The 6,026-nt window shown below is 42.6% G+C and overlaps 1 pseudogene; it reads right to left on the bottom strand.

Moving 5' to 3' along the window:
* Window positions 1-946: 946 nt before the first annotated feature.
* LOC126210387 (5S ribosomal RNA) lies at window positions 947-1,064 on the bottom strand (annotated as a pseudogene).
* Window positions 1,065-6,026: the final 4,962 nt, after the last annotated feature.

Genomic DNA, 6,026 nt, shown 5'->3' with positions numbered 1-6,026 from the left:
GAAGTTTCAGGGGGGGAAATGCTTGTACTTCTGGGGCGATAGATAATGTCATAAGGACTTACTGTCTTTCGCTTGACACAATTGAATTCGCAAATGGCGTTGGTTTGTGGTCAGTGGAATGCACGCTACAGGGCTCTAACTCGGAGATGTCCTTGAGGTAAACGATTTTTAACAGCACGTTGGTGCCAACTGCTGCTCAAATTGCTGCTGCACGTGCAGTACGATGTGCCGAGACTATACGCCGATCACTATGGTCTTCGGTCTCGGTAGTGCCAGGTTTCCGATCAGAGCTAGGCCTTCTTGCGACGGTACACTCACGTCATCACAGCTACCAGTAATCACGAACAGCGGCTACATACTCGCCTACTCTCTCTGCATTATAGCATAAGGAACATCGATCTTCTTGTAGCCCTATTACGCGACCTCGTTCAAACTCAGTGAGGTGCTGATGATAGTATCTTTGTCGCCTTAAAGGCATTCTTACCTAACGTCAACTCACCACGTCCAGTCTCAAAGGTAACTAATGCTCACGACCGTTACAGCGAATATTTATAGCAAACGTGATTTGCATCCTGTTAGTGGCACTACTAGCGCACTCTTATGGGTCTGGAGGGAAATTTGAATAATGGTCTTTCATATGTAAAAGCACGCCCACCAGCTTTCCTTTACGCAGCACATCTCCTTCTTGGTGTTGCGATTTTTTTCTGTAAGTGTAGTTAATACTTTCCATTAAACTAAAACTCTTCTCGAATAGGCCATGAAGGCCCAACGGTACCGATCGGCCCAGTGTCATCCTCACCCCACAGGCGTCACTGGATGCGGATACGGAGGGGCATGTGGTCAGCACACCGCTCTCCGGCCGTATGTCAGTTTACAGACCGGAGCCGCTACTTCTCAATCAAGTAGCTCCTCAGTTTTACCTCATAAGGGCTGGGTGCTCCCCGCTTGCCAACAGCGCTCGGCAGACCGGATGGTCACCCATCCAAGTGCTAGCCCAGCCCGACAGCGCTTAACTTCGGTGATCTGACGGGAACCGGTGTTACCACTGCGGCAAGGCCGTTCACTTTCCATCAAAACTTAAGGTTAATACTCATATAAACTCGAATATGCAAAGTATTTTAATGAAAAATCACAGATCCATGTTCCTGAATGTTAGATACCACTTTGCAACAAACTCAACGTTTTCATGCGGCGTATGATATTAAGTAGCTGTGCGCGTGTCAGTAGGTAGCAGCTGTTGCACTTCTCTGGCTCCAGCCCACGATGGACTGGACCTGAATAATCACTGTTCCATATCGAATAGCAAACATTTTTCCATGAAGAGGAGGAGATTAGTATTTACCGTCCCGTCGACAATGAAGTCATTAGAGACGAAGCACAAGCTCGGATTAGGGAAGGATTTGGAAGGAAATCGGCCATGTCATTTCAAAGGAACCAACCCGGCGTTTGCCTGAAGCGACTTAGGGAAATCACAAAAACCCTAAATGAGGACAGCCGGACGCGGATTTGAACCGTCGTCCTCCCGAATGCGAGTCCAGTGTGGTAACCAGTGCGTCACCTCGCTCGGTTTTTCCCATGCGGACGTTGACCGTCTTGTCTCACCGTGGGATAAATTTATTAATAGTTATGGCGAATATTTCAGAATAATAAAAGTTTCCTTAATTTTTTCATCTGCCTCATTTTCATTCGACTGCCCTTTTACTTATCAACACATTGCCCAATTGAAATATAATTTCAACTAAGGCGATTAATTGTAATAAACGAAACAATCTGTGTTACAACATTATTTTTGCACTAATTGAAACATTCCAAGCTCTTATGCTGTAGCCGAATGAATTGCTTGAAGAGAACTTTTCGTTCCCGTCTGGGAGGACATCAAGTAGGGTTTTAGCTTTTATGAAAGCCCTATTCGTACCATGCCTGGCTACTCTTTGCAGAAAATTTTCGTTTTCGAGTGCTCACGGCCGCATGCGGGAAGAAACCTTCGATATTTTCTAGAAATGCCTTAGACCAAGACTTAACATCCCTGAATATTTAAGAAAGTGTGACATTTCCGGCCATCAAGTTTCATATCTCAATTTGTTTTACATACTTCAGTTCTGTGACGCGAAGGGTGGGGCGGCCTGTTCCAAATCGGATACACTTTAGAGGCCACAGTTACTCAAATACGGGACAAGCTGACATAGCGGTAACGTGGACTCCAGCTGGAGCTTTGTTATTTACCGACAACCAAGAGAAACTTCCTGAAATACTTGGTCTGAACCGGAGGTTGGAGCTGATACTAATTTATCTCTGCGACAGTACGTTTCAGCCAAAACTAAGAAGGCCGAATACGTGTCTGTGTAACTGTCCGCTTGTGTAATAAAGTAAAGGCGATGACTTAACGATGTACTCAATGTACGTGGTTTCATAAAAAGATCTTCACAAAATGTGAACGAATGGTTGTAAGCGAAGCTTTTTTTCACGTCTTTCATTTCCTATTTCTGAGAGTTGTGCAGGATACTGCAGAACAAACTCTGATATTTTAAGTAAATATCTATAGTTTCCCTTTCCTTATATTTAACATGAACAATATAAATAACGACAAAAGAACTATACATGCGTAATGTTGTGTGAACTTTAATGCCTAACTGTGACACGGAAAAACTGACGAAATAACTTTAAGGACAATTTATCGATTCTGATAATAGAAAAAAGACTTTATTCTCCGTGATATAAGATCATAAGTGTAAACTAAAGAACTGAACACTATAATCTTTGTTATATTATGAAAGGACTGGAAGGCAATGAACTTAGTCGTCTTCTGATGTTTTCTTGTGTCTTAGCTATTGTTTGAGTGCAAAGGTACGATTGTATTACGATAACTTTTGTCTTGCTCTCGTTTAATTACCAGAACATAACTGATGTGTGCCGGGCGGGGTGGTCGAGCGGTTCTAGAAGCTACAGTGTGGAACCGCGTGACCGCTACGGTCACAGGTTCGAGTCCTGCCTGGGGCATGGATGTGTGTGATGTCCTTTGGTTAGTTAGACTTAAGTAGTTCTGAGTTCTAGGGGACTGATGACCTCAGAAGCGAAGTCCCATAGTGCTCAGAGCCATTTGAACCATTTGATAATTGATATGTAAAAGTGTTACGAAAATATAAGAAGCTAATCTGGAGTGCGAGTAATCATTTAAGGAACCCACGCCACATTTGTTACTGCGCGAGTGTTTGTGTAGCATTTTTTGCAGCTGCTGCAGAGCTAGCTGCAATCATCTTTGACTGAGAAACTTGGCCGCCATTACGCGGCGCATTTAAACTTTTTATTTACACAGGCAATACGACGAAGCCGGAGCAGAAAAACTTATTTAAAAATACTATCAAAATTAATTAGCATCAAATCACAAAATTTATTTCATCATAAAGTGACTATTTTGAGTGATACAATTTATTATGGGTCAGGTGCCTCTTTGCATAAATTTTATTACGCTAACGCTTCTGATATTATTTGTAGGGAACCTGTCGCTCGTTTTCAATCAGAATTTAAAGTTTAATTTGGAAACCTGCAAATATAATGTTGCTTATTTGTAATTGTTTCTTACTAGGTTTTATGAAAGATAGCTTTACGAAATTTAACTTCACGAATTTAATAGAACCCTCATATAACTTATAGCAGAAAGAGGCATTACATATCCCAGCAGTAGGCTAGGACTAAGCAGAGGGGTTCACCTTTGGGAATGATCGGGAGGCGATTCACGTGGAGACCAACAAAAACCTCCAGTAAATATTGATCAAACATTTATTTCTGGGACACAAATAAATGTGTGTCCGTGTCTGTGTATGTGCATGTGTGTGTGTGTGTGTGTGTGTGTGTGTGTGTGTGTGTGTGTGAGTGTGTGTGACGTATACAGAGGTAAACTGCTCAATTTTTGAAAAGGCAAATAATAAATTCAGTTTAATCTACATTTCATTTTTTCATAGGTTATCATGTTTTATTTACACGCTATCTGACCAGTACTATACGGACACCCCCATGTAACGAGCTGGTAACCACGAGATGTCACGAATTATTATGGCCAGTGTAAAAGAAGGCGGGGAATGTTGCATTGTCAGTAGAGGAGCAGTAAGAGCAGAAAGGGTCGGTGAACAGTGAACAGAGCTCAGCTAATTCGAACGTGGACTTCTCATTAGATGTCACCTGAGTAACAGTTCCATCAGGGACAAAATGGTTCAAATGGCTCTGAGCACTATGGGACTTAACATCTGTGGTCATCAGTCCCCTAGAACTTAGAACTAATTAAACCTAACTAACCAAAGGACATCACACACATCCATTCCCGAGGCAGGATTCGAACCTGCGACCGTAGCAGTCGCGCGGTTCCGGATTGAGCGCCTAGAACCGCTAGACCACCGCGGCCGGCATCAGGGACATTTCACCCCATGTAAAGCTGCCGATGTCGACTGTTGGTGACGTCACTGCGAAGCGCGAACGCGAAGAAACAATCACAGCTAAACCAAAACCAGACAGAACTCACGTGCTGACGGACATTGCAGTGGGTGACTGTAAAAAATCTGGTGCAATCAGCGAATGGAATCACTCGTGAGTTACAGAGTGCGAACAGCGATCCAGCTAGCACAGTGACAGTGCGTACGGAGTTGGCAAGACGTAGGGAACAGTGATCGATCTGCTCCTGGTGAGCTACACATTCACGCAGTCAGTGCTAAGTGAAGCTTGAGGTGGTGCAAAGAGCGACGACACTGGACACTGGATAACTGGACCAGCGATTCAGATTTATGGATCACGCTACACCCTGCCGCAACCCGAAGGAAGGGTTTGGTTTGGCGAACGCCTGGAGAACGTTACTTGTCATCAAGTGTAGTGTCAGGAGTGAAATACGGAGAATGTGGTGTTATGATAAACGGTGTTCTTCGTGGTTAGGGTGGGTGGCGTAGCTCCTCTACATCGTCTCTGTTGAGATGAGAGATCTCTAAACAGGTGTGCAGCCTGAGTCTCGCGTATGACAGGTGGCGTCAGATGGCTCGAGTGTATGTAGTTTCTATGGAATCTGATAAGCTAGCTGACGAACACTGTTGGAGATGCAATCAAAATAAGACTTTTATCCATTTCGGATGAGGATCATTGCGATTGTGATGAATAAAGATTTCTTCAAACTACTGCAACCAGCCGCTTTTTTTTTTTCAATTTTTATTATCCCATTACCGGTTTCGAACCGCCTAGCGACTCGACATCAGATGGTATATATTTACTGATTTTCTGGAGCAGAGTGGGAGTCGTGTACCTGTGGCAAGATGTGTAACGAAACATGTAAGCACTGAGTGTGACGAGAATTATTCACATTATGAGACCGATTTTTCTGTCTTTCTTACAGTTATTAGTATCCGTTGCTTAGTTGTTGCTGCACACAGTATTCTGGTAAATATAATGAATGCTTTCCAGTGACGCTAATTTTACTGCACTTCACACAATCAGCCACCGGTAACACGCTCCAAATGCTTTACAAAACGTGAATAAATCAAGGAGTATAACTAAAGCTATGTCAAATAGTTTGTGTTCGAGCTGAGAGTCTCTTCGTTCTGCTCTTGTAATACACACTGGTGACAGCAAGCATCCATCCGTTCCTCTATTGCAGAAATAATATGTAGTTATACGGCAAAGTTGACATGTGCTATTTGTAAAATCTGTTAAACAATGAGTTTAACTGAAATAGAAAGCATAGCCGAGAAGCTTAATACAATTTACAGTTGAACACTATACACAACAAGGAATTAATTTTCTTGACCTAAACATGGCCTGTCATAACAATAGACATACATACAAAATTTACAGAAAACCTACCATATTAGATGTTATTGTAAAATACACTTCGTGCCACCCAAAACGACACAAAATAGCATGCTGAATCTGATGTAAATACCAAAGAATTAAACATTTTACAAACAATAGCCCACAACAATGCTTATGACCCATCCGTAGTTGACAAATTAGATGAAAACATAAAAACCAATCAAACAGCATGAACAACATAG

The sequence above is a fragment of the Schistocerca nitens genome, chromosome 1 (assembly GCF_023898315.1).
Source record: "Schistocerca nitens isolate TAMUIC-IGC-003100 chromosome 1, iqSchNite1.1, whole genome shotgun sequence".
In the NCBI taxonomy this organism is placed as follows: domain Eukaryota; kingdom Metazoa; phylum Arthropoda; class Insecta; order Orthoptera; family Acrididae; genus Schistocerca; species Schistocerca nitens.
The sequence above is the reverse complement of the archived record's forward strand: the minus strand, read 5'-3'. Positions and strand labels throughout refer to the sequence as shown.